This window comes from Canis aureus, chromosome 2 (genome assembly GCF_053574225.1).
Source record: "Canis aureus isolate CA01 chromosome 2, VMU_Caureus_v.1.0, whole genome shotgun sequence".
NCBI classification, from domain to species: domain Eukaryota; kingdom Metazoa; phylum Chordata; class Mammalia; order Carnivora; family Canidae; genus Canis; species Canis aureus.
Window position 1 is genome coordinate 69,874,531 of NC_135612.1, and position 22,040 is coordinate 69,896,570.

The 22,040-nt window shown below is 43.1% G+C and overlaps 1 protein-coding gene and 1 long non-coding RNA gene across 6 annotated transcripts in view; one reads left to right on the top strand and one right to left on the bottom strand.

The window, feature by feature from the left end:
* LOC144301350 (uncharacterized) overlaps nt 1-8,255 on the bottom strand; it is a 51,569-nt gene extending 43,314 nt beyond the window's left edge. For 2 of the 3 annotated variants that reach the window (XR_013368172.1, XR_013368171.1), the window contains exon 1: nt 8,048-8,253. This is a non-coding gene — a long non-coding RNA (uncharacterized LOC144301350). Of the gene's footprint in view, nt 1-8,047 lie in introns of all 3 variants that reach the window. The other variant, XR_013368183.1, reaches the window with a different exon arrangement.
* Nucleotides 1-22,040, top strand: part of CLNK (cytokine dependent hematopoietic cell linker) — a 202,878-nt gene that overhangs the window by 72,707 nt on the left and 108,131 nt on the right. The gene's annotated exons all lie outside the window — the stretch shown is intronic.

Here is a 22,040-nt window from a genome sequence, read left to right on the forward strand (position 1 = left end):
TATTTCAGATAAATATTAAATTTAATCATTTGTTTGTTGTGATGATTCTGTATATTTTCCCTTCTCTTTCTGTTAGTGTAATGATTTATATCAGTAGATTTTCTAATGCTCAACAAAACTAGAATTTCTGGGATAAACACACCTTGGTCATGACATTATTATTTTCCAGCATATTAGCCCAACGAGTCCTTAATGGGTATTAGTGAGAATGGCCTGTAATCTTTCCTCTTACTCTCCTTGCTAGACTTAGGCAATGGGTTTGTACTAGCTTTATCAAATGAGTTAGGGTATTTACCAATTTTTCTATTCTTGACAAGAGTGTGTAGTAGGGAATAAATTGTTCCTTTAGCAATAAAACTGTCTTGGACAGGTATTTCCTTGGGGGAAGATTTTCAACTACTGATTCAGTATCATTGTTGGTTATAAAAAGTATCATTGTTGGTTAATAGTCCTTCATGGGTAATTTTTGTTGTTGTATATATTTTTCTAAATATATGTTTGTCACTGATATTCTTTGAGCATCTTAACCTCTGTTGTACCCATAGTTGTCTCCTTTTTCATTTCTAATTTTGTCTGTCATGCCTTCCCTTTTATTTCTGATCAAGCTTGCCACAGGGCATAAATTGTATTAGACCTCTCTGTTGTAATTCCATCCTCTATTTTGGTAACTTCTGCTCCTTGCTCCTGCCTTCTGTTTGTGTTCTTGGCATTATCCTTTTGTTGTATCACAGATCTATGAAGTTAGTGCACCAGTGATTAAATGTTAGCTTTTCTCTTTTTCTAATATAAATATTTCAGTTCTATATTTCTACATTATTTTTCTTTCTTAAATCTTTTTATTCCCACTGTCATTGATTCATTGACTCATCATGACTTGCTAATTTCCAAATAAATTTGGATTTTTTAATTGTCTTTTTGTCACTGATTTCTAACCTCATCATATGATGGTCATATAAAATAGTCCCCATGATATTATTTTTGTGATTTTTTTAGAGAATCTGAATTACAATTATAGGGCCATTTCCTTTCAATATGAAGAATACAATTTGGATTTTTTTTTTTTTTTAGTGTCAAGACTTATTATAAGAAAACACTTATTGGGCCAAAAAAAATCTTTATTTTCCCCTCATTCTTAAAATGATATCTTCATTGGACATATAATTCCAGGTTGACAATTCAAACCAGAGTTATTTTTCTACACTCTGTTCACTAACCACTACTGTTATTAACTATTGCTGGAAATCAATTATCAACATAATTGCCACTCTTTTGAAAATAATATTTCTCTTCCACAGGATGCCTGTAGGTTCTTCTCTTTGTCTTTGGTTTTCTACAGTTTCACTATGATGTCTCTAGGTATGAATTTCTTATTTATCCTGCATTAAATACATTGCAATCCTGATGCTGTTTGGATGTTTTTTTACCATTTCTGAGAACTAGTTCTTATATTGAAGCCTTTTCTTTTTTATTTAAATATGATGTACACACTTGGTTTATATTCTTTGTCTGATAAGTTTAACATCTTAAGACTGAGTACCTGATTCAGTTGTCTAGTGTTTCTTCCATCTTACTTTGGTGTTTTGTTATTTTAAGGTTATCCTATTTTGTCTGCATGCTCATTTTTCTTAGAAATTCCCACAAATTTGAAACACCACTTACTTATCTTCTCAAGTTGAAGATTTTTAGACAATCTAGGGTAAAATCCATGTGTATTTATGAATTCCTATGGGGAAACACTGTCCTCTTCACTCTGCACCAATGTTTGAGAGTGGGAAAGATGGGCTTCTCCCTAGTTCATTCTTAAACTGAGGCTCTAACTCTTTAGACTACAGTTTATAATGGGGTGGGATCTCATACTAGACTCTCCAGAGTATAGACTATCTGAGCCCTATTTCCATCATGTTCTATGAAGCCATGAAAATCAAAGACCATTTTTCCCTGTAGGAACAATGCCAGCAAGGAGAGAGCTGACTTCTGTGTTCTGCTTCCATTTCTGGGTTCTCATCTTCATTCAAATTTTGGGCTCTCCCTGGGAAGTCCTTACTTTTTCTAACATTTGATTGCAAATAAGTTGCTTTTTTAAAACTGTTTTCTATGGAAGATTTACTCAGGTATCTAGCTTATTATGCTATAAGAAATCAAAGACATTCTCCTTATGGAATTCAATTTTTTAAACTGTGTTTTGACAAAAATTTAATTAAATAGAGAATAAAAGAGAATTTTCATGTTTTCAGTTTTATCAATGAGGTTTTTATTTTTATATAAAGAAAAATAACACATCCCTAGAACTGGTGTGTTCTTTGCTTGATGTGATTCATCAAGGTTTTGCAAATGCTCATTCAATGATCATGAATTAAGCTCTTCCTACATGCCAGACTTTGTGCTATTCATATTTGAATACATTATCTCATTAGATTTAATCTTCAGAAATAAAGGATTCAGGGGCTACCCTATTCATTAAAGTGGAAAAACTATCAGACAGCATTCTGTGCAAAGCTAGTATTGCCTGCCATGTGCCCAGCAGTATTAATAGGTTCGTGGGTGTCTGACAAATTAATCTTTACATGCATGAATGAACAAACAAATAAATAAACACATCAGTAAATAAATCTAAAATACATGAACATCCCTAAATGGTGTTATGGAATGATTATGGAATTTGGCTGTTACATAGGCTTTGCCAGTTGTTAAGATGAGAAGACTCAATTACTAACATCATCTCTCTGTGCTACAGATTCCTGAGTCAGTGGGAGATAATAATACTCCACCTCATGGCATAAAAATAGGGATCAAATAGGTAATATATATGAAAAACATCAGTGTTAACTCCCCCCCCTCCCTCTTAGTCAAATTCTACTGGGTGACTTCTCAGCTGTATGACCTAAAACAAATTACTACGCCTATGTGTTCCTCAGTTCTTCTTCTACAGTGTAGATAATAATAATACTAATCTTATTAAGTTATCCTAACTGCTAAATCATGACTTAATACAGGTAGAATGCTTAGAACGTGATGTTGAGGGAAGCCCGGGGCGGGGGTGGGGGGTGGCTCAGCGGTTTAGCGCCACCTTCAGCTTGGGGTGTGATCCTGAAGACCCGGGATGGAGTCCCACGTCCGGCTCTATGCATGGAGCCTGCTTCTCCCTCCGCCTGTGTCTCTGCCTCTCTCTCTCTCTCTCTCTCTCTGTCATGAATGAATAAATAAAATCTTAAAAAAAAAAAAAGAACGTTATCTTGAACATAGTGATCCTCTATAGAGTTTTAGCTCTGTTCAGTAGCTATTATTACCTCAATTTAAGAGAACACCTAAAAGGTACTAGGTTTTTTAATATAAGAAGTAAGATTTTAATTTTTTAAACATTTATTTATTTATTTATTATTTGTTTGTTTATTTATTTATGAGAGAGAGACTGTACAAGCAAGAGAGAATACTAGCAGGGGGGAGGGACAGAGGAAGAAGGGAAAGCAGACTCCCCACTGAGCAAGGAACCCAACTTGGGGCTTGATTCCAGGACCCTGAGATCATAACCTGAGCCAAAAGTAAATGCTTAACTGACTGAGCTACCCAGGTGCCCAAAGATATAAGATTTTTTTTAAAAAACTTTGTTTTTTCTGGTTATAAATTAGGAACACTTTTCATGTGAAACACAAAGTCACAGAGGTACAGAAAAAAAGGTAAAAGTAGCCAAAAATGGATCTCATGTCAAAGATGACTGTGTCATTCTATGTAAAGAAAAGTCTAAAAGGGTCCGCACTAAAACATTAATAGTGATCTCTCCATGTAGGATCAGGACAATTTTTAAATGGGCACATAATGGTGATGTTGGTAAATATAGATATGAATATAAGACTATTCAAGCTATATATGCATATGTAGAGATATCCAGCTGTCTCTTTATAATTCAGTCATTGAAAAAGGATCAGTTAGCAATGTTTAAATTAAGACTAGTGAATCAATCCTTTATTATCTTCTTTAGCTATATATTAATCCAATCCAGTGTCTGTTCATTTGTACATCCACTCATCCATTTATTTCCTATGTACAAAGCCCCATGCTGTCTGCTAGGAGCAAATAGATGGAAACATCTCAGTCCTGAATTTAACAATCCTGAGGAGCTATTACAGCAATGAACCAGTAAGGAAGGAGTTTCTAAGCAATGATATATATTAAGTACCAGCGGAAAATGAAGGGTAACGTGGGAGCACAGAAGTAAGGGCACCTATATCTACTCAGGTAGGAAGAAAAGGTGAGAAGTATTATACTGAAGACAAGCAGGAGTTTGCCAGATATATCTATGGAAGTAAAATTCTTTCATAGCCTAAGAATGTTTAGTAAGGTCTGAAAAACATGCTTCCTTTTGGGAAGACCACTGGTTCTGTCCTCCCAGGAAAACCAGACTTCCCTTCTCTAAGAGATAAAAATAACGGTATTAGCAGGACACTAAGGAGATTTTTAGTAAAAACCTAATGACTTTATTTTCTTTAGCTTTGGGCACTAAGGTGGAAGAGTCTAGGATTATAGATAGGGTAGCCAATGACTGGAAACCAGATAGCCTGAGTCCTTATCCTCTCTCCTGCCATTCACAAGTCCTTTGAACCCACATAAGATCTTTATGAGTCTTGGAATTCCTTATATAATAGGACCAGTTTTCTCCACCATCTTTCATATGTCGGATACTTGAAATGGCAGCGTGCTTGATTATGAAGACAGATGATTACGGTCTCTATGAAAGAAGATTATGTGAAAAGAGATTAAGCCTGAAATCAACCAGACCATGGTCCCAATCTTTCCCCCATCACTTTCTAGATAAGGGTTACATTAAATAATGTATGTAAATCACATGGGAAATGCCTAGCATCAGATGCCTCTTAATTGTTAATTCTTTGAACTTGGAGTCATAGATAGTAACAGCTCCAAAATTTAGTGGCATTTGAGACTCAGATAAATTGTCCTAGTTACCTCATTTATAAAGCAGAGATGTCTCAAGATGGTGGTCCTCTGATGTCACCTGAGATAATATGTGGGGAAAGTCTTAATTAGTCCAGGGGAAACAAAATGATATGATGTGTTATTACATGATAATTTGTACAAAGAGATGTTTTGCTGAGAAGATCAGTAATAAGGTGAGGAGCCTGACCTATAACACCAGGATACAAGTGAAATATAAAACACAATGATGCGGGCAGCCCGGGTGGCTCAGAGGTTTAGTGCCACCTTTAGTTCAGGGCCTGATCCTGGAGACCCGGAATAGGGTCCCGCATCAAGCTCCCTGCATGGAGCCTGCTTCTCCCTCTGCCTGTGTCTCTGCCTCTGTGTGTGTGTGTGCGTGTGTCTCATGAATAAATAAATAAAATCTTAAAAAAAAACACACACACACACACACACAATGATGTATCCTAGTTTCTGACCTACACAGAAGGGGAACCTGCCAAGAGCTAGAGTCCGGAGAAAAGTCACAGCAGAACAAGTGAATTTGGAATGATTGGAGGTAGTGAAATGAGCAATGACTTAGTGCCTTTTCTATTCAGAATCTGACCCATACTGGCCTTTTGAGGATCGGGGCAAAAATGTCTATGGGCTTTAGGGCAGCTAATGTGTCAGCATTCTTTACTTTTGTATCACTGTCACCTAGAATAGTGTCTCCTATAAGTCAGCTGAAGGCTGTAATGAAGCATTTTTTAAGTTAAATCCCTGTTCTGTGAAATGATTATAATACTTATCTCTCAGAATTATGGAGAAAGACAGAAAAGGCCTCACCTAGGACATGTCAGGTACTCAATATAGAGCCAGTTCTCTCTTTGCCTTGCTGAGGAGAGGCTCACCTCTGTATTACAGATGGATTTAATATGGCCTTTTCTTTTGAGTCCCACCAGAATGCTCAGTGAAATGGCGATAAACTAAGTGCTCTTTCAACTTTCAAAAGTCTCTGTCTAAAATTACCACCTTCTTCACCTGGGTGAATGATAACAAAAAAACAACAATTTCTGCTAATAATATTCAAGATCCAAAAGGGACAGATATCTAGCTACTCCCTAGCCCTAAAGAAATTTCAAATTCATAATCCACCACTTCAAATGCTTCATATAAAATACAGTTGATCCTTAAACAACATAGGTTTGAACAGCATGGGTTCACTTATATGTGGATTTTTTTAATAGCCACAGTATTATACTATATAATGCATTTTCTCTCCTTCACTTCTTTTTAAATTTTTTTTTTAATTTTTATTTATTTATGATAGTCACACAGAGAGAGAGAGAGAGGCAGAGACAAAGGCAGAGGGAGAAGCAGGCTCCATGCACCGGAGCCTGATGTGGGACTCGATCCCGGGTCTCCAGGATCGCGCCCTGGGCCAAAGGCAGGCGCCAAACCGCTGTGCCACCCAGGGATCCCCTCTCCTTCACTTCTTGATAATATTTTATTTTCTCTAGCTAACTTTATTGTAAGAATACAGTATATAATACATTTAACATATGAAATGCATTAATTGACTTTTTGTGTGATCGATAAGGCTTCCAGTCAACAGTGGGCTACTAGTAGTTAAGTTTTGGGAGAGTCAAAAGTCAGGTGTGGATTTTTGACTGTGAGGGTGTTGGCTCCCCTCATTCCCACATTGTTCAAGGTTCAACTGTAGTCAGATAGGAGAAAGAAGTGGAAGACCTTGAAGTTTCCCCAACAAACCTGAGACTGTACCTGTACTTGCCAAGTCTCCCACTTGTCACCAGTCAAAAATGGAAACAGTTGACAGAAGGAATAATCTCTTGATGGACAGCAAGTTCTTGGTTGCAAATTCAAGGGAAGCCTAGGATAATCCATGTCTCCTGTACGTCATGGAAACTGGACTCACCCATTAAATGCTGACAAGTAAGACCCAGTCCCTGTCCTGGGCAGCCGACAGTCTAGGGCAAGCCTAAGGGATGCATAAATGACAATCCATATGGGGAATGCTGGGATTGAGGTGCACACAATGTTCAGTGATGGCAACACACGAGTGTGGGAAAATCTACCTGAGGGGAGGGAGGAAGGTCCAGGAAGGCTGCCTTGAAAATATTTTCTAAAAAAAAAAAAAAAAAGAAAAGAAAAGAAAAAAGAAAGAAAGAAGAAATAAAGAAAGAAAGAAAGAAAGAAGAAAGAAAGAGAAAGAAAAAAGAAAGAAGAAAGAAAGAAAGAAAGAAAGAAAGAAAGAAAGAAAGAAAGAAAGAAAGAAAGAAAGAAAGAAAGAAAGAAAGAAAGAAAGAAAGAAAGAAAGAAAGAAAAGAAAGAAAGAAAAAGAACTTCCCAACCTTGACTACAGTAGTGTAGTCATGCTCCCTGCCAAGAGGCACAGAGCGTGGTAGCTGGCTTCTGTCTCCTGTACTTGTCTTCCTTGGCCCAGGTTCACCAACTATGAGGAATTTCTTCTTGACAAAACAGATTTTCCTGGGCACATCTGCTCCAAAGCTGATAGCTTGTCCTGAAAACCCATTACTGGACAATTTCACTCAATACCTCAAGGCATGGGTCTATTTCCCCAGCTGACACATAAGGGCCATAGACAGTCTCTTCTTCAAAAACTCTCTGGGTTTGAAAATAAACCTCCACCTTTCACAGCTCAGCCTCTAATTTGCTTTTGGTTGTGTTGTATTTAAATGAAGCATTAAAGTTTAAAAAATGCAATTTGAATTTGAACATTTCCAAACAGATACATAAAACTGTAATGTGTGTGTGTGTGCATATATGCACCATTTTAAAAGTGCCCAATAAATAAATAAATAAATAAATAAATAAATAAATAAAATAAAAGTACCCAACATGTACCTGGTATATGCATTACGTCATAAAATCATCCTAAGGATGAAATGAGGATTAAATGTACTATTGTCTCCAAAGTTACACAGTTAAGTATGTAAACTCAAGCGTATCTGACTTAAGCATTTATGTCACTTCTACTTAACTCTGCTGATTTGTAATGTTCTTGCTTTGAGAAAGGGGAGGAATTGCTATTTCAAGAAGCATGCGGAATTTTAGAACAGCAGGGTTAAAAGTCCCCCCAAGCACATTCACTCACTTTGCAGGCGTGTAGTGAACTCTATTTCAGGCTGGGTACGGATGAGATGCTGAGACAGTGTGACAGGAGCATGTTGTCAACAATCCTCTCAGCCGTGCCTTCACACCACATCACTGGCTGTGAGAGGCAAAAAGGGCTGGGTGCTTGGCATCACAGAGAGGACTGCCTGCCCCTTGGGCTGGAGCCCAGAGAGGAGGGGATCAAGGAAAGTCTTTCAAAGGAATTTTTCATCATTCTTTGCACACTGGCTTGTGGCCCAAGTTCTCACAGTACTTATTCACATTGGCCAAGATGTGGGAACAACGTGGACAGAAGGATAGATAAAGAAGGTGTGGTCTCTGCTTACCACTGAATATATTTGGGCCTAAAAGAAGAACTAGTGCCAGATACAACAACATGGATGAGCCATGTGACATTATGCCAAGTGAGATAAGCCATAGAATCTCATGATTCCACACACATGAGATATCGAAAACAGTCAAATTCATAGAATCAATGGAGTAGAATGGTGAAAGGCTGGGGTAAGAGGGGGGAAACAGGAAGTTATTAATCAATAAGTACAGTTAAGCAAGATGAATTCAAGTTCTAGAAGTCTCCTATACAGCCTTTTACCTACAGTGACCAATACTGTATTGTGCACTTAAAAATTTGTTAAGAGTCGTGTAGATCTCATGTTCATTCCACAATCAAATGAATTTTTTTGAGAAGAGATTCAATTCGAGCACGACAAGAAGAACAAACAGTACATGTAAATGCATGAGACATGTGGCAGTTATCCAGCCATCAGCTGGATAACTTTCTAACCCTTGAGATCTAGCCAGGATTGGCACGAACACCCTTCTTACGCTTTGCAGCAGTTTAAAGCCTCACCTTAGAATTTTACGAATCCTAGCACAAGTAACTTCCCAGAAATATTCTGGTTCAGAGTGGAGGACAAGAACTGAGAAGCAGCAGGAAGATCTGACTCTCCTTACTATCACACTGAGCTATATTGTAGCCAGTGGGAAAAAGAAAATCAGTAATTACTCACATGGTCTTTATTTTGAAATTTGATTTTTTTTCAGAATGGATTTTTGCATGAATTTTGATTCGATTTTAAATATTGCTTTTCAGCCATATTCAGCTTGGTTACTATTGAGATTTTTTGGTGCCCCCTTAAATTTTGTTCCCAAAGTGAATGCCTGGGAGACCTGCCTCACTCTGGTCTCCCTGCTGAGTCTCCACCATGTTCTGGGCCTCAAGGTATAGCCTATCTGAGTGGAAACTGGAGCTCTGCTTTCTACTAGTGGAGAGATCTCATACCAATGATTAAGCCTCACTGTGCCTCAGTTTCCTCATCTACAAAACCGAGATGATACTAGCACAACAGAGGTTGTGAGGTGTACTTGAGTCAAGTGCATGGGATGTGATAGGAGAAGCCCTGACACGTAGTAAACATCATATTATTATGAAGGCACATAGGTATTATGAGCAATCATCATCCCGAGACTGACAGCCATTCTTTTGTCTCCATTTCTCACTGTAGCAGCAGCTGGGGTAAGTCTGGTCTGTGAAGCAAAGTAGTAAAGGGATGGAGACTTCATACTCGCCATCACCCATCACTTAGCGCTCACCATCAGCAGACATCCATCCTTGAGGCCACATTTCCCTCCCACTCTACCTCCTCCCCACCCAGTGCTCGGTTTCCTGACACCCCCCTGGCTCCTCCATCTGCCCACCACCATGTATGAACCCTTCTCACCCCCCTGTTCCTGTGTCACCCAAATTCCACTCTATATTATGCAGAAGACTCTGACCTTCTCCAGTTCCTTCTTCCAAACTGTGTTGGAAATCCTGGGGCTGGTGTGCTGAATTAAGAAGATGCAGATTATGACCTGCTGTCTGAGGAGGCACAAGGCACTGCACAGTGGGCAGGTAGTTCCCTTGGCTTCTCAACTCCCACTTTGGGGAAATGAAAAGCCTGGGGCCATTTTGATTGGAGGTGCAGTTTCAACACACTCACACAAAGGAGACAAAGTCACAAGATTTATTAGGTACAGATCTCAGGATAGGGATTCAATGAACCAGAGGTGAGAGCAGTCCTCTGTCCACCCCCCCACTCCTCCACCCCCCCACCACTGTCATGAGTGCAAAAGAGAGAGAACAGGATCGCGCCTACTACTTATAAGGTGGTTGGGGCAGAGGTCACTAACTTTTCCTAGGCTAACTCTAAGTGGTTATTTGAAAAGGTGCCCCCGAGAAAAAGCAAAGCAGGAACTTGTGGCAAGCATCCTAAATTCAAGTGCTTATCTCAACGTCCAGACTCTGGGTGTGAGCAGGTTGTCATACTGTAAAATGCCTGGGCAGCAATGCAGGATGGCTGTTTTCTGGTCACACAAACCAAGCATCACAGAGCCAAGCTCATCAGGGTTGACAACAGAAAAAGGGATATCCGTGTACAATGATCTAGGGACCTACGGTTATGTACAACTTAGGAGATCAAAGAACCAAGGAACTGCGAGGTATTTGGTGTGGATGCCCAGAGATGTCATGATGGGATTTCTCTGGGAATCTAGGCATAGCTCTGGGACACTGAAAATTTACAATTGTGTTGTTGCTGTGGAATGTCATGACCTAGTTTTGAATGCTTATCCAGGGTGTATCAGAAAGTGAAGGAAGTCAGAGGTTATTGGGATGCTGGTACACACCTCCACCCTGTGACCATCCTGTTATTATACACCTGTGTATGGCAGTGTATCTTTCCCTGGTGCATTGCCTTTTGTTACTTGTGGCACCTATCCTCGTGGCAGCAGGAAATTCTGAGCTGGTAGTGATAGGTAAGAGAAAGGAGATCAGTCACTATAGACAACCATGATAGGCTCTTTTCTTGTTTCTGGACAGCAGACCCCAAAAGGCAAAGACTATGTCTCTCTGGTCACCTCTGTGTCACCTGTACATAGCACAGAACCTAACACAAAGTAGGTGTTCAATAAGCATTTGTTGATGGGTTTATTGCTAGAACAGTTGTTTGAAAGGTGAAGGGAAACTAAAGATGAAATCTGATGGACTGTGAAGTCATACGAGTTCCTCCTCCTGCAGTCATGCCAGGGAGAAGAAACTATGAAGAGGGATCTGCTCCTTTCAAGAGGATCCATTCTTCTCCAGATGACATGAGTTAGAAATACAATTGGCAAAGGGAACCATGAGGCCAGAATCACAAAACAGCCAATATCCAGGACACTTATGTCTGGCAGTTGGACCAGCCACTTTTAAGCATCATGTCTGTGTGTGTGTGTGCCTACGTGTGTGTGCATATAGCCTTTTGTGTTAGATCCACCAGCCATCCAACAGTATGGACTTACAGATACCCACTAAAATAAAAAGTTTTAAATTGGGACTCACAGCCTCGCAACGCTTACCATTTTAAGTGACCTTCAGCATCCAGTGTCTTCCACTGTCTTACTTAGCTTTTCCTGCAGCTCTGTAAGAATATTGGGGCAAATAGACAAATTCCCACCTTGGAGTTGACTGAAAATTCAGATATGAAATCACAGTGCAGCCCAATGAGATGGGTTGGGTCATTGTCTTTTGCATTTTTTAAAAAAATTTCTGTGAAATGGATGGGGAGATGGAAACTCAAACATTCCAAGCTTCCCCAAATTCGTACAGGTCCCATAGGTGGCAGTGCCAGGCCAGCAAAGTCAGATGGCCTGGGTTTTCTTTCTAAAGCCCATTTCCCCCCTCAGTGTTACCTCCCTGCCCCTGCCCGGTAGCCTACTCTGCCTGGAATGACCTCCCTCCCCAACAGGGCCACCTCCCGGTTGTAAACCTGTAAATCAGATGACTCTCCTGCAAGAATGTGTCCTTTGTTCTCCCAGACCTCCCTGGACGGCCTCTCTGTCCCCACTCACTCCCACTCTGCCTCTTCGTCTCAGTCAGCAGCTCCCTGAGGCCAAGGGCAAAGTCACGGTCAGTTGCATGTGGCAGGTACCTGGCAGGAGGCACTGGGCGCGAAGTCAGAATGCATATGGCAGGATAAGCTGAAAATAGTAAAGGCCTGTACGTATGTCAGATTTGCTTATTTATTTTTACCCTCTTACCTTCTTTTCCAAAACTGACTTAAAAATATTTATGTCTCATGTGTTAGTTGCTGTAGGAGTGTTTTCGAGAATGCCAAATTAATGGATGATGTATTTGAATGATGCACTTCTGTCATCCATTCCTTCGTTTACTTCCTCACTCAGATAGAGAGGTCTGACACTTGTCTAAGCAGCATGCCCAGCAGCTGGGGAAACACATCCCCTCGGGCTCCCGGGGCATGGAGCACACCAGAGTATCCACTACAGAGAACCTCAATATGGCTTAGACTCCATCCTGAGGGCAATCAGGGATCCATCAAAGTGAGAATGATGTGTGCAGTTCACCCCCCGCTCCCTGTAAACTCTTGTTTTCTGCTGAGGTCACGCTGGGCCCTCCGTGCAGACCCAGATTTAAGACTGGGTCTTTTGGAACTACCCAGTTGCCTCTGCCTCCCCTGAGTCTTCTGCTCCAAGCAGCATGACTTTTGCAATGCACTGCAACTATCCGTGCCCCCATGCCAGTCCTCTATGCCGGGGGGGCTGTGGAACCCCCTCAGCACCCTGAACCCCCTCAGCCAAGCAGCCAGGTTCTTCCTCCCTGCCCCCTTCCCTCAAGGAGCCAATTCCTCTGTACTTAAAGGTTCACATTGGACTTGAAAGCACAATCTTATTCCCCTACAGCTTTAAGACACCCAGGGCAAAATTCATTCTGATCTCACACTTGATTATCATTTCACGTGGAAGATGGCCCTGATGTGCTCAGAGGTTAGCAAGGTGGGCAAGCTTCCAGAGGCAGCTGCCCTGAGCCCCTCTTAACTGTGGCTTCACCTCCAGCTGGAGTAAAGTTCTGCCTCTGAAGTTGGAAGCACCGGCTCCCAGGCGAGCGCTTCCCGCTGGTTTCAAGCATCTGCTTTTCATCTTCCTGTAAGTCAGTCTCACGTTGCTGTTTTGGGGTGTCACCAGGAGGACAGTTGTTAGGCAAGGAAGCAGAAGCCTGCAGTGCTTGGGAGAGGCACGCACATGATGAAAAAGAGTGAGGCCCATCGTCGCAGCTCACGCCTGCACCGCCGTGTGCAGCCTGCATCTCACGTCTCCACCTGGGCGCTGCAACCCAGCAACAGGATCCCTGTTTTATAAGTGAGCCGGGGTGATGAATTTTTATGCTGCTAGGTTGCTCAGTAGTTAGCAGCAGAGGAAGAGTTGTGATACAGGATGGATGTGTGTGTGTGTGTGTGTGTGTGCACATGACCAGAGACAAAACTTTTAGTCCAGCGTCCTGCCCACACCCCGATAATCACCCTGGCAGAGATTCCAGAGCCAGAATCTCCCTCACTGCCTCACAAGTGAGACTCCAGTGTTGATGTTAAAGACTGAAGAAAAATAGTCCGTTCAGCTTTATGTAGAAGGTGGCGTGGGGTAATGAAACAGAACCCAGACTTTAGAAATTGGACAGTTCTGGAGTTGGGTGTCAGTGGCTCTGCTTTACATGGGACACCGCAAGGACAGCTTAAGTGGTGATAATGTCCTCAGGGGGGAAGGTCTGGAAAGCACCCAGAGTGGTGCCATCCAGCAGGACTTCCTGTAGTAATGGAAATATTCCAAAGCAGGACTCACCAATATGGTTCGCCACATGTGGATGTGGAGAGCTTAACGTGTCTAGGGCAACTGAGGAACTGAATTTTCATTTTATTATTTTGCAATTAAGTAGCCGCATGAGCATATGGTTGCTATATTGGGCCATACAGAAATAGAAGCTACAAATTTATAGGTCTCATGTGTTCTCCATGACAACTTTGTGAGTTACATGGTGCAGAAAGTCCACTCTCATTTTATTGACAAGGAAATGGAGTCTCAAAGGAGATCCTGGTAAGATCTCACCCCCTCCACTGGCCCCTGAGTTAGGGAGCTATAGGCAGCCCCCTCCTCTTCAGTCCAGCAGGGCACATGCAAGCCCTGAGGCCAGTCAGGCACTGCCTGAGCAGAGAAAGCGCTTTGCACAATGAGCCAAAGCCACTGACAAAATATTATTCAATGTGTCAGTGCTAAGGCTTTCTGTCTAAACCATTTCCCATCACCAACGGGAGAGTGCTGGCTGTAAGATGCTCAGAGTTGTTCAATCAGTCTCACGGAGGCTCACTCAGCAGTACAGGAAAGGGCTTTGCACTGGCCAGAAATGTCTCCAACTCACCATATCAAGACTGTTTTTGAAATTCCTTCAATACAATGGATTTTGGCCTTGAACTATACCAGCATTGTGGGGGTGAGGATGGCGTTTATTGCGGGCTGAATTGTGTTCCCCTCACCCCACCAAAACCATATGTCGAAGTCCTAACCCCCAGCACCTTGGTGCGTCACTGTATTTGGAGAAAAGGACTTTAAAGAATTAATGAAGGTAAAAATGAGGTCATTCGGGTGGGCCCTGATCCAATATGAGTGGTGTCCTTATAAAAAGGGGGAACTATGGACATAGGTGTACACAGGGGGACAACCATGTGAAGACACAGAGAGAGGAAGATGGCCATGCCAGCTGGGGAAGGAGGCCTCAGGAGAAAGAATCCTGCCCACACCCTGCCTCAGACTCCTGGACTCTAAAACTGTGAGAAAATAAATTTCTGCCTTTTAAGCCATGAGATCTGCAGTTCTCTCTTATGGCAGCCCCAGCAAACTACTACATTTATTTATTTTTATTTGATAAATCTTCCCAGATGATTCTAGCAAGCAGCACGGGCAAAGAATCCGGCTCTAATTCACTAGAGAATGACAGTCATTAACAACACCCATGTCAGCAGCAAGGATGACGGTAATAAATTAAAGCTTTTCACAGTGAATACACCACCGTCACATACATTTTCACCAAGTGGTGAGGGTTAGTCATTCTTCCCACTCGACACATATGCACCTGGATCCTCGGAGAGTGGAGTTTGTTCAAGTTCACAGAGTCCCTAAATAACAAAGCCAGGGCACATACCCTAGGTCCTGAACTCCTTAATCAGATGAGCTGCTTTCCACCAAAACCACATCTGAGCAGGGTGGCTGGTATGTCCAATTTGCCCACGACAGTCCAAGTTCACACTGTTTCCCCAGAGCAATTAGGAATGGTGCTCCCTTTCTCTCTCAAAAGCACTGAGAGAGGTTTTTGCAATTTATAACATGGTCACCTTATGAGTGGGTCACATTGATTGTAAAAGCCCCCACACCCCCACCCCAGGAGGTTATAAGTCCTCAGGAGAGTGCAGCAGCTGTCTCTATGGTAAGGGAAAGTCCTCGAGCAATTGATGGTCCCATGGGCATGGCTAGTGGTGTGGACACAGGCTGGATGATGGGCTGTAGCTTGGAGGACAAGGTGAGTTTGAGCACTCCGTGCAGGACACCAGTGCTTTGCCTTGACCTACCACTGTCTTACCGTGGGAGCTTAGGTCAGAAGAGGGGATCCTTCTAGACAACCTGGAGCTCATTCCAGCTTTAATTCTCTAGCTAATTTGATAAGTGCTGAATATGTTTAAGGGGCTGTGGGCGGGAGCAGGCAATAAAAGAGGAATGATCCACATGGCCCGGGGTCTTCTGGGGAGGTGGGACATGTGTATACCTCTTATATTCTGTCTCCAAACATCTGGAATATGTATTACTAGTTTGTCACAATAACAAACAAACCCCAGAAAGATCAGTTGCTTAAGGCATGAAGGTTTATTGTTTTGTTCACACACAGTTTGCTATGAGTCAGGCAGTTCCCCAGGATAGATCCCTTCATGAAGTGGTTTAGGGATGCAAGCTGGCATCTGAGCTTTAGCACCTGGAGCAGGTGTCCTGGGCTAGGGGAGGGGATAGAGAGCCAGTGGGTGATGACACACTTCCCTTTTAACTCACACCCCACTGTCCAGCACAGTTAGATGGCCCCAGATGGCCACAAGGTTGCTTTGATCATCCCTACCCTTCAAACTATAGTCCTAATCCAGCACTTCAACCTCATGGCCTGCAACCTCCTGCCTGCATAACCAAGCTCCAGACCCACTCTCAGGGCATGATAGGGAAGCCTATCATGGCATGCCTCCATGCCCTGGCATCAGTCACCCCCTCCTGCCACATCTCCCCTCTGCCCAGCACCACTCAGGCCCCAAGGTCCATGCAGGTGGTTCCTGCTTGTGCGAGTTTCCTAGGGCTGCTGTAACAAATTACCACAAATTTGGATGGCTTAAAGCAGCAAACATTTATTCTCTCGTGGTTCTAGAGAAGTCTGAAATCAAGGCTCTTGGATGAGTCATGCTCTCTCTTCTAACTTCCAGTGGTTGCTGGTGGTTCTTGACATTCCTTGGCTTGCCACTGTATCACATCCATCTCTGCTTCCAGCATCATATGGCTCTCTGCCCTCTGTGCGTCAGTGTCTTCACGTGGTACCCTCCTCTGTGTGTCCATCTCTGTGTCTCTTCTCTCCTTACCAAGATATCAGTCTTATTGGATTTAGGCCCCACCCTATCTGAATATGACCTCAGCTTAAAGCTTCATGACATCTGCAAAGACCCTATTTCCAAACAAGGGCATATTCACAGAGACTGGGGGTTAGGACTTCCATGTGTGTTTTTGGAGGACATAAGGCAACCCAAATGGCTGCTGAGAAGTCTCCCCAGGCACCTATGAGCAGAACTACTGCCCCCACCTCTGTGTTTTCGTGGGTCACATGCCACATCCCTGAGCGTGCCATTGGTGCCAGTGTGGAACTCCGTGGTTTGCACACCTCTCTTTCCCATTTTGCAAACAAGAACAATGCCTTCTGCACACTGTGCGCTCCGGCAGCATCTTACCATGCCTGACCCCATCCAGGGCAGCCTGATCTAGAAGAGCACTGGCTTTCTAGAGAGGTTTGAATTTCAACTCCAATTCTGCCAATTTCTAGCCATGTGATTTGGGGCAGGGCAAGGTACTCAACTTATAAGAATTTCCATTTCTTCATCTTTAAGTTGGAAATAATAACCCAACCAAACCAGCTTAAGGCACAAAAGAAATTTATTCTTCCTTGAAGAATACCCGGCCCAACAGCGCATTTTACCAAATTTCCTTCCAGCAGTTATGTTCTCCGATCTTTCCTCGTCTCTAATGACTTTCACTAATCTGAATGAGTCTGAAGGGAAAAGTCAAATTGTCTCCTGAGCTCTGCACCAGAAGGAAGCAAAAAATCTTCAGAAGGCTGAACAGTGACAGGTGTTTCAAAAAACCAAAGTTTGATTGGGAAAGCTGGAAACACAGAGGTGCCTCTCAGAAGCAGTAGGGCAACCGAAGTACTTAAATTAATTAGCGCTAAAAATGCAGAGTCTTTCGGAGAATGGCGTAAGCCCGGTAGGCACAATCCAGGCTGTGGAGAGATTTTCTCTTCCGTTAGATCAAACATGGGGAGGTGGAAGGCATGAAGCTTGAGGAAATGACAGGCAAATGCAGTAAATAGAACTAATTAACTTCAGCTTCATTCCCCAGGTTACAAAGGGCGGAGCCCGCACAGCAAGCTGGCAGGGAAGCTGCGGGGTCTCTGGACCCGCCTGTGACAGGGGATAACTTGTAAGACGCTTCCCAAAGTGACAGCCCAGGTGTTCTCTCTGGTCTGAAGCTTCCCGGGAGCTACTTTTTCAGGGAAAATATTCAGTCTTGCTCTTTCTATCTCTTCTCAGTGTCCCCTCTTTTCTCAGAGGTTGACCCTAGTGACCTTAGTGACCTCCATCCCCCTTCTCTGGCACTGATCAGGGTCAGGGAGTATCATGCAATGATTAAGGACAGGGCGCAGGGTGTGGGGTACAACCGTCAGTATGAACCCAGTCTGTGGGATTTTGGAAGGATACTTCTCCACTCTGTGACTCATTTTCCTTGTCTGTAAGATAGGAGTCCTAATTCTAACCTCACTGGTTGTCCTAAAGACTAATGAGAATATGTAAACCCAACACAGAGCTATCATCTTTACGTAACAGAGCACCCAATTTATTTACCCTGTCCCATTACAACCAACCTCACAGGGTTGGACACAGGTAGCCAAGTGTATATGAAAGCACATAGCAAGGCCTTGCACCTCTCAAGATGAGAATGCTCAACCCACTGGCACCGTGTGGGTGAGTTCTTCCTGCTTCTTGCATATGTATCTTTCAGCCCAGGGACATCCCTGCTGTTGGAAAGGATGTGGAACAGTTATAAAAGCATGAAGTGGAAAGATGGCAGCATTCTTGGTCTTCAGAGAACTTGCAGCACCCAAGAGGGCATCATAGTCCAGAAGAAAGAGCTCCAGTTGTAGGGTCAGATGCTCCCAGCTTGAATGTGCCACCTCCACCAAGTTGCTCATTTTATGTCCCTCCCCTTCATGCCACAATCACACAGGGAGCAAAAATCAAATGAGGGAGTGTGGGTGACAGGTGAATATATCACCTGGCCCATAGCACATCTCAGTAAAGGCTGGCTTCCATCAGATCCCAAGAGAACCCCAGCCCTGTGCCAAAGATAGTGACAATGGTAACCATAGTGAACAGCCCAAAGACAGTGGTCTCAACCTGAGGACATGCAGGGCTTAACAATGTTTAACAAAGCTCAGTTCTAGAAATGGACTTCCAGATTTCTATTGGGAGGGACCTGGCCAAATTTGCTTATTTGAGCCAAAGTTTGAGAAGTGGCAAGGGTGTTGAAAGTGGTAGAACTAAAAATGGAGAATTTGAGTCATGTGGCATGACTCTTTTAATACTAGGAATGTTCTGGAATACAAGCAGTGAGTCTATTGTGTTTGAGAAGTATGGTCAATGTGCACCAACAGAACTTACCAAGAGATGAGGAAAGCAATCGTGAGACACTGGGCTAGACCTTGAAAGCCGCGCCTCCTGGGATGACAACATGACAGAGGAAGCAGATATCCCACAAATAATGATACAAAGGTCAGATATTCTGGATGAAAGGTGAATTTTGCAATATGTGTGAAGTGCTGTGCAAACTTCCAGGACAAAATCAGAAGTCCCCATCTTCCTCTTTCGTGTCCCTTCACATGGAGGACCCATTAGGGCTGGGCATGTTGTCTGCACCCTTCATGGAACAGGAAACAGGCAAAGGCGAAGGTGGGTGTGGCAGAGGTCAGCTGGGAGTAGTGAACAGGTACTTTGGAGTGAAAATCTCCAAGATCAGCAACGGCTTAGTCTGGGAGCATCAAATAGTAGAGAATGAATCCTGGACCCCTCGGCTGCACAACTGGGTGAGAGAAGGTGCTGTTTACAGAACCAAAGAAGCCTGAGGAGATGGACATTTGAAAGATGTGACTTACATATTGGATATTTCAATTGTTAGATGCCTGTCGGGCATCCGGCGGGAGACACCATTTGGCTACCTATGCAAGAACCACTCATGCCTTCAACCACATCTAATACTACAACTTGATCTGCGAATCAGATGCACACACACTGGGTGAGCCCTCGATTCAGTAAAAGAGGCTAGGGTTTCAAACAAAAAGGCCTCAGAAGCAGGCACATCTGAATCCCTATTCCATTGTCCATTAGCTGTGTGACATCTGAAGGCCAATCAGGAAAATCCTTTGGCTATTTGAGCTCCACTCAAGAGGAGATATAATTCCTCTGTTACTAGCGGCTTTGGGAATGAAAGATGGAAAACCAATTGCCAGACGTTGTCATTGAACTAATTCCTCTTTTGCTTCATTTCCCTCTTTCTTCTCTATCACCCCAGTTACATGGCGATGAGCTGAAGGGAATTAATATTAGACGTGTAATTAAAGATCATTGAAATAGTTACGTAATGTTGAAAGGTTTATTTGGGGGGGGGGCTTTATTTCAAGTTCCTGACTATTTCATAGATAGACCAGTCAATAAACAGATGACATAGAGGGAGATGATGGATAGCAAAAGATGGACCTATCTATATGGATCTATCTATCTAGATACAGATACATAAATAACACAGACGTAGACCAAGTGTTCTCATCTTACTGTCAGACAACATGGTGATCTGAAAAGTTTCTACTCTCCTGTAATTGTGATCATTCCTCTCCAGCCATTTCACTTCCTGTTCCATGTCTGTCTGAGCACCTACAGTTATGGGGATATCTGTCTCCCCTCCAATGCCTCTAGTTTCCGGCCTCTGCTTCACCCTCTGCTACCTGCCCAACCACAGAACACAATTAAATGACTTCCCATGGTAGGCAGCTGGAGCGCTTGGCCTTTGTGAGACAGGATGCCCACCTTAGGCAGCTTGGAAATGTTTTTCTATCAATGTGCTCTGGGCAGGGAGTCACTCAGACAATGCCTATATCCTGTGGGGTTTGTCAGGAGCTGACCTCATCATGTTGACCCCAAGATGACCAGGCACCAGGAGGAGCAGGAGGGAAATGAATGGAAGGCCAGAAGAGAAGGCTATCATTATGCCATGATGGGGAATGACAGTGGATTGAGACATGCTGATTCCCTAAAGTGGCTCTGGCATTTGATGTGATATGGTAGAGGGTGGAGGGCATCTTCTCTTGTTCTTCTCCTCTGTACTTACTCTAACACCTTCATTACAACCCTCATTCACATGCCCATCCATTTATTCATTCACTCAGCAAATGTACATGGAGATATTTGTACTTGGAGATAAACATCACCCTCCATCCTGTTGCCTATTTAAGGGCCTATCCACAATGGCTTCCATAGGACAATAGTGCCTGCCTGGCTTGCAGTAGGTACCCCATAAATAATGAATTATTGGTATAATTACTAAAGAAATGTGTGAATTTGTGATTGAATGAAAGGATGGACAGATTAAAGAATGAACGAGGAGGGATGTTCAGACAAGCCTACGAGATTGTGGATTATGTGGGTAGGAAATGGGAATGAGGCATGTTGGCAAAAGGAAGATAAATATTCCCACTCTTGCTGTGTTGCTATAATTAGTTTTATTGGCTCCTCCCTTTCTAGAGTTCACAGTCTATTTGGAGAGAGAGTGTCTCCATAATTTCTGAATCTACAAGCCATAGTGCAGGACTCAGCATAGAGAAGAAAGGAAGAGCAGCATTAGTGAGGTAGGCATAGGATGGATCCCCGCTCCACCACTGCCACCTGTGAGAGCCTGAGCCTCCTGGAGCCCTGGGCTCCCCAGTGTGTCCTCTGTAAAATGAGGGTCAGGAAAGTCTATCTCTGTTTATCTCTCAGAGTGGTCATAGAGTCCAAATGGACAAACATGTCATACTAAGTTGTTAACCAGCAAGCAAACTTGTTCAGAGGAAGTTTGTTTCTTGTTCCATCAGCAGACAGAAGGAAAAATGCATACAAAACTAACCAAATTCAACTTGGATGCACAATGTTTAATTGGCATCCACAAGGAAGAGGAATTTTCAAAGAAAATAACCCAACTCCTAGAGTGGGAACATAGTGAGACTATTCCAGTGTGTTCTTTAATTATTGTCAATCTTTCCCGATCGGGACCCTCAGCCCTCAGAGGTCTTCCCATTCAGTACTTCTCAGACACTGTGCATGGCCTAGGGCTGGCTGACAACATCAGAAGCACTGGGTGGGGCTTTTCTATTTTTAAATTTTTTACAAAATCTCTCTAAGTGTTGAAAAAAACGGAGTTCCTGGGTCTCTCTCATGGAGGCTCTAATTCTGAAGTCTTGAAGTAGACCATGACCAAGACCTTCCCAATGGACAGGCAGGGCTAGGGACCACTGACCCACTCACCACCATGTTCCTTATCCTTTTGGGCTCTACGGTTTGGAAGATGTTGCCTCAAAGCCTACTCGGGCCTGTGAGACACCGGCTTGGGGTGGGGATGAGGGCTTTTCTCGTGGATAGAGGGGAAACTGCCCTGAGGTTGGCTGGAACTCAGAACTTTGCATTGAGGTTTTCTAGACCTGAGTGTCCTCTCTCACGGTCTTGTGAGATGGCAGTGCCTCCTCATTATTGGTGGGTCTGTGCCCACTTCCAGTTCCTGGGACATGT